Below are 7,350 nucleotides of genomic sequence, written 5' to 3'. Positions count from 1 at the left end.
TGCATAAGTCACTTAACACATCTATATATCTTGGATCATTTTCAACCCTTTCCTCATAGCTAGCATGTTTGAACCGTTTTGGTTTGACCTTTAGCACCCTGTTGATGGCGTTTGGACTAAAGTCAACAGTCACCCCTCTTACATAGCTCATGTACGACTCTTCATCCTCAAATTCTCTTATCACATTAGTGTAGAACTCATGAATGAGAAGCATGCTCACTTCTTGAGGTTGGTTACAAAGAAGCTCTCATCCCCTCTTCCTGATTATTTTTTGTATCTCAGAGTATTCCTCCTTTCTTAGCTTGAAAGGTAACTCCGGAACAACATCTTTGCCTGACATCCAACTAAAGATGCGCTCATTGTGTTTGGATTTGAATCTTCCTCGATCAAAGGTGTTTTGTCCTTCATCTTCTATGGGTTGCTTGTCCCTCCTATCTCTTGATGATGAGGCCATTGAGATTGGTAGCGCGAAATTGTGATCAATACTTTTCACAACTCTCATAATCCCCAGTAATGAATCCAAAAACTTGGTGTTCAATACCATGGCATAAACACAACTTCGCACAACTAACCAGCAAGTGCACTGGGTCGTCCAAGTAATAAACCTTACGCGAGTAAGGGTCGATCCTATAGAGATTGTCGGTATGAAGCAAGCTATGGTCACCTTGTAAATCTTAGGCAGGCAGACTCAGATGGGTATAGATGATGAATAAAACATAAAGATAAAGATAGAGATACTTATGTAATTCATTGGTAGGAATTTCAGATAAGCGTATGAAGATGCTTGGTCCCTTCCGTCTCTCTGCTTTCCTACTGTCTTCATCCAATCCTTCTTACTCCTTTCCATGGCAAGCTTATGCAAGGGTTTCACCGTTGTCAGTGGCTACCTCTCATCCTCTCAGTGGAAATGTTCAACGCACCCTGTCACGGCACGGCTATCCATCTGTCGGTTCTCGATCAGGCCGGAATAGAATCCAGTGATTCTTTTGTGTCTGTCACTAACGCCCCGCCTTCAGGAGTTTGAAGCACGTCACAGTCATTCAATCATTGAATCCTACTCAGAATACCACAAACAAGGTTAGACCTTCCGGATTCTCTTGAATGCCGCCATCAGTTCTTGCCTATACCACGAAGATTCTGATCTCACGGAATGGCTGGCTCGGTTGTCAGGCGAGCGCTCAGTTGTCAGGCGATCAACCATGCATCGTGTATCAGGAATCCAAGAGGTATTCACCCAATCTAAGGTAGAACGGAGGTGGTTGTCAGTCACACGTTCATAGGTGAGAATGATGATGAGTGTCACGGATCATCACATTCATCAAGTTAAAGAACAAGTGATATCTTGGAACAAGAACAAGTGGAATTGAATAGAAGAACAATAGTAATTGCATTAATACTCGAGGTACAGCAGAGCTCCACACCTTAATCTATGGTGTGTAGAAACTCCACCATTGAAAATACATAAGAACAAGAGTGATCATTGGCTTCGGTCCCAAAGAGGGAACCAGAAGAACCAAGATGAAAATACAATAGTAAAAGGTCCTACTTATAGAAAACTAGTAGCCTAAGGTTTACAAAGATGAGTAAATGACATAAAAATCCACTTCCGGGCCCACTTGGTGTGTGCTTGGGCTGAGCATTGAAGCATTTTCGTGTAGAGACTCTTCTTGGAGTTAAACGCCAGCTTTTATGCCAGTTTGGGCGTTTAACTCCCATTTTGGTGCCAGTTCCGGCGTTTAACGCTGGGAATTCTGAGGGTGACTTTGAACGCCGGTTTGGGCCATCAAATCTTGGGCAAAGTATGGACTATCATATATTGGTGGAAAGCCCAGGATGTCTACTTTCCAACGCCGTTAAGAGCGCGCCAATTGGGCTTCTGTAGCTGCAGAAAATTCACTTCGAGTGCAGGGAGGTCAGAATCCAATAGCATCTGCAGTCCTTTTCAGTCTCTGAATCAGATTTTTGCTCAGGTCCCTCAATTTCAGCCAGAAAATACCTGAAATCACAAAAAAAAACACACAAACTCATAGTAAAGTCCAGAAAAGTGAATTTTAACTAAAAACTAATAAAAATCTACTAAGAACTCAACTAAAATTGCTAAAAACATACTAAAAACAATGCCAAAAAGCGTATAAATTATCCGCTCATCATAACACCAAACTTAAATTGTTGCTTGTCCTCAAGCAACTGAAGATCAAATAAGATAAAAAGAACAGAATATGCAATGAATTCCAAAAACATCTATGAAGATCAGTATTAATTAGATGAGCGGGGCTTTTAGCTTTTTGCCTCTGAACAGTTTTGGCATCTCACTCTATCCTTGGAAACTCAGAATGATTGGCTTCTTTAGGAACTCAGAATCCAGATAGTGTTATTGATTCCCCTAGTTGAGTATGATGATTCTTGAACACAGCTACTTTATGAGTCTTGGCCGTGGCCCAAAGTACTCTGTCTTCCAGTATTACCACCGGATACAGACATGCCACAGACACATAATTGGGTGAACCTTTTCAGATTGTGACTCAGCTTTGCTAGAGTCCCCAATTAGAGGTGTCCAGGGTTCTTAAGCACACTCTTTTTGCCTTGGATCACAACTTTATTTCTTTCTTTTTCTTTCTTTTTCTCTTTTTTTTTTCGTTTTTTTTTTCGAAATTTTTCTTTTTTTTTTTTTTGAATTCACTACTTTTTCTTGCTTCAAGAACCATTTTGATGATTTTTCAGATCCTCAGTAACATGTCTCCTTTTTCGTCATTCTCTCAAGAGCCAACATTCATAAATCACAAATTCAAAAGACATATGCACTGTTTAAGCATACATTCAGAAGACAAAAGAAATGCCACCACATCAAAATAATCAAACTGTTATAAAATTCAAAATTCATGCAATTCTCTCTTTTTTTTTTTCAATTAAGAACATTTTTCATTTAAGAAAGGTGATGGATTCATAGGACATTCATAACTTTAAGGCATAGACACTAAGACACTAATGATCATAAGACACAAACATGGACAAACATAAGCATTAATTTTCGAAAAACAGGAAAGTAAAGATCAAGGAAATTAAAGAACGGGTCCACCTTAGTGATGGCGGCTCTTTCTTCTTCTTGAAGATCCTATGGAGTGCTTGAGCTCCTCAATATCTCTTCCTTGTCTTTGTTGCTCCTCTCTCATGATTCTTTGATCTTCTCTAATTTCATGGAGGAGGATGGAATGTTCTTGGTGCTCCACCCTTAGTTGTCCCATGTTGGAACTCAATTCTCCTAGGGAGGTGTTCATTTGCTCCCAATAGTTTTGTGGAGGAAAGTGCATCCCTTGAGGCATCTCAGGGATCTCATGATGAGAGGGGTCTCTTGTTTGCTCCATCCTTTTCTTAGTGATGGGCTTATCCTCATCAATGGGGATGTCTCCCTCTATGTCAACTCCAACTGAATAACAGAGGTGACAAATGAGATGAGAAAAGGCTAACCTTGCTAAGGTAGAGGACTTGTCCGCCACCTTATAGAGTTCTTGGGCTATAACCTCATGAACTTCCACTTCTTCTCCAATCATGATGCTATGAATCATGATGGCCAGGTCTAGAGTGACTTCGGACCGGTTGCTAGTGGGAATGATTGAGCGTTGGATAAACTCCAACCATCCTCTAGCCACGGGTTTGAGGTCATGCCTTCTCAATTGAACCGGCTTTTCTCTTGAATCTCTCTTCCATTGGGCGCCCTCTTCACAAATGTCAGTGAGGACTTGGTCCAACCTTTGATCAAAGTTGACCCTTCTAGTGTAAGGATGTTCATCTCCTTGCATCATGGGCAAATTGAATGCCAACCTTACACTTTCCGGACTAAAATCCAAGTATTTCCCCTGAACCATAGTAAGATAATTCTTTGGATCCGGGTTCACACTTTGATCATGGTTCTTGGTGATCCATACATTGGCATAGAACTCTTGAACCATTAAGATTCCGACTTGTTGAATGGGGTTGGTAAGAACTTCCCAACCTCTTCTTCGGATCTCATGTCGGATCTCCGGATATTCACCCTTTTTGAGTGAAAAAGGGACCTTGGGGATCACCTTCTTCAAGGCCACAACTTCATAGAAGTGGTCTTGATGCACCCTTGAGATGAATCTTTCCATCTCCCATGACTCGGAGGTGGAAGCTTTTGCCTTCCCTTTCCTCTTTCTAGAGGTTTCTCCGGCCTTGGATGCCATAAATGGTTATGGAAAAACGAAAAAGCAACGCTTTTACCACACCAAACTTAAAAGGTTTGCTCGTCCTCGAGCAAAAGAAGAAAGAAGAGAGTAGAAGAAGAAGAAATGAGGAAGAAGGGAATGGCCTTTGTGTTCGGCCAAAGAGGGGGAGAAGTGGTGTTTAGGTTGTGTGAAAATGAAGGGGTGAAGAAGGGTATATATAGGGGAGGGAGAAGGGTAAGGTTCGGTCAAGTGAGGGTGGGTTTTGGGAGGGAAAGTGGTTTGAATTTGAATGGTGAGGTAGGTGGGGTTTTATGAAAGATGGATGTGAGTGGTGAAGAGGAAGATGAGATTTGATAGGTGAAGGGTTTTTGGGGAAGAGGTGTTGAGGTGATTGGTGAATGGGTGAAGAAGAGAGAGAGTGGTGGGGTTGGTGGGGATCCTGTGGGGTCCACAGATCCTGTGGTGTCAAGGAAAAGTCATCCCTGCACCAAATGGCATGCAAAATCACGTTTTGAGCCAATTCTGGCGTTAAACGCCGGGCTGGTGCCCATTTCTGGCGTTTAACGCCAGGTTCTTGCCCTTTTCTGGCGTTTAACGCCAGTCTGGTGCCCCTTTCTGGCGTTAAACGCCCAGAATGGTGCCAGACTGGGCGTTAAACGCCCACTTGCTAGCCTTACTGGCGTTTAAACGTCAGTAAGTTCTTCCTCCAGGGTGTGCTATTTTTCTTCCTGTTTTTCATTCTGTTTTTGCTTTTTCAATTGATTTTGTGACTTCTCATGATCATCAACCTACAAAAAACATAAAATAACAAAAGAAAATAGATAAAATATAACATTGGGTTGCCTCCCAACAAGCGCTTCTTTAATGTCTGTAGCTTGACAGATGGCTCTCATGGAGCCTCACAAATGATCAGAGCAATGTGGGAACCTCCTAACACCAAACTTAGAGTTTGAATGTGGGGGTTCAACACCAAACTTAGAGTTTGGTTGTGGCCTCCCAACACCAAACTTAGAGTTTGACTGTGGGGGCTTTGTTTGACTCTGATTTGAGAGAAGCTCTTCATGCTTCCTCTCCATGGTGATAGAGGGATATCCTTGAGCCTTAAACACAAAGGATTCTTCATTCATTTGAATGATCAGTTCGCCTCTATCAACATCAATCACAGCCTTTGCTGTAGCTAGGAAGGGTCTGCCAAGGATGATGGTTTCATCCATGCACTTCCCAGTCTCTAGGACTATGAAATCAGCAGGGATGTAATGGTTTTCAATCTTCACCAAAACATCCTCTACAAGTCCATGAGCTTGTTTTCTTGAGTTGTCTGCCATCTCTAATGAGATTCTTGCAGCTTGCACCTCAAAGATCCCTAGCTTCTCCATTACAGAGAGAGGCATGAGGTTTACACTTGACCCTAAGTCACACAGAGCCTTCTTGAAGGTCATGGTGCCTATGGTACAAGGTATTGAAAACTTCACAGGATCTTGTCTCTTTTGAGGTAATTTCTGCCTAGACAAGTCATCCAGTTCTTTGGTGAGCAAAGGAGGTTCATTCTCCCAAGTCTCATTTCCAAATAACTTGTCATTTAGCTTCATGATTGCTCCAAGGTATTTAGCAACTTGCTCTTCAGTGACATACTCATCCTCTTCAGAGGAAGAATACTCATCAGAGCTCATGAAAGGCAGAAGTAAGTCCAATGGAATCTCTATGGCCTCATTTTGAGCCTCAGATTCCCATGGTTCCTCATTAGGGAACTCATTGGAGGTCAGTGCATGCCCATTGAGGTCTTCCTCAGTGGCGTTCACTTCCTCTCCTTCCTCTCCAAATTCGGCCATGTTGATGGCCTTGCACTCTCCTTTTGGATTTTCTTCTGTATTGCTTGGGAGAGTACTAGGAGGGAGTTCAGTAACTTTCTTGCTCAGCTGTCCCACTTGTGCCTCCAAATTCCTAATGGAGGACCTTGTTTCAGTCATGAAACTTTGAGTGGTTTTGATTAGATCAGAGACCATGGTTGCTAAGTCAGAGGGGTTCTGCTTAGAATTCTCTGTCTGGTGCTGAGAAGATGATGGAAAAGGCTTGCCATTGCTAAACCTGTTTCTTCCACCATTATTGTTGTTGAAACCTTGTTGAGGTCTCTGTTGATCCTTCCATGAGAAATTTGGGTGATTTCTCCATGAAGAATTATAGGTGTTTCCATAGGGTTCTCCTAGGTAATTCACCTCTTCCATTGAAGGGTTCTCAGGATCATAAGCTTCTTCTTCAGATGAAGCATCCTTAGTACTGCTTGGTGCATTTTGCATTCCAGACAGACTTTGAGAAATCAAATTGACTTGTTGAGTCAATATCTTGTTCTGAGCCAGAATGGCATTCAGAGTATCAATCTCAAGAACTCCTTTCTTCTGATTTGTCCCATTGTTCACAGGATTCCTTTCAGAAGTGTACATGAATTGGTTATTTGCAACCATTTCAATCAGTTCTTGAGCTTCTGCAGGCGTCTTCTTCAAATGAAGAGATCCTCCAGCAGAGCTATCCAAAGACATCTTGGATAGTTCAGAGAGACCATCATAGAAAATACCTATGATGCTCCATTCAGAAAGCATGTCAGAAGGACATTTTCTAATTAATTGTTTGTATCTCTCCCAAGCTTCATAGAGGCATTCTCCATCCTTCTGTCTGAAGGTTTGGACTTCCACTCTAAGCTTACTCAATTTTTGAGGTGGAAAGAACTTTGCCAAGAAGGCATTGACTAGCTTTTCCCATGAGTCCAGGCTTTCTTTAGGTTGTGAGTCCAACCATGTCCTAGCTCTGTCTCTTACAGCAAAAGGGAATAGCATTAGTCTGTAGACCTCAGGGTCAACCCCATTAGTCTTGACAGTGTCACAGATTTGCAAGAATTCAGCTAAAAACTGATGAGGATCTTCCAATGGAAGTCCATGGAACTTGCAATTCTGTTGCATTAGAGAAACTAATTGAGGCTTAAGCTCAAAGTTGTTTGCTCCAATGGCAGGGATAGAGATGCTTCTCCCATAGAAGTCGGGAGTAGGTGCAGTAAAGTCACCCAGCACCTTCCTTGCATTGTTGGCATTGTTGTTGTTTTCGGCTGCCATGTCTTCTTCTTTGAAGATTTCTGTTAGGTCCTCTGTAGAGAGTTGTGCCTTAGCTTCTCTTAGCT

General features: G+C 42.2%; 1 non-coding gene across 1 annotated transcript; it reads left to right on the top strand.

Moving 5' to 3' along the window:
• The first annotated feature begins 6,772 nt into the window (after positions 1 to 6,772).
• On the top strand, positions 6,773 to 6,880 carry LOC130952323 (small nucleolar RNA R71). The gene has a single exon (XR_009074503.1). It is a non-coding gene; the product is annotated as a small nucleolar RNA R71 (small nucleolar RNA).
• Positions 6,881 to 7,350: the final 470 nt, after the last annotated feature.

The sequence above is a fragment of the Arachis stenosperma genome, chromosome 9 (assembly GCF_014773155.1).
Source record: "Arachis stenosperma cultivar V10309 chromosome 9, arast.V10309.gnm1.PFL2, whole genome shotgun sequence".
Lineage (NCBI taxonomy): Eukaryota > Viridiplantae > Streptophyta > Magnoliopsida > Fabales > Fabaceae > Arachis > Arachis stenosperma.
The sequence above is the reverse complement of the archived record's forward strand: the minus strand, read 5'-3'. Positions and strand labels throughout refer to the sequence as shown.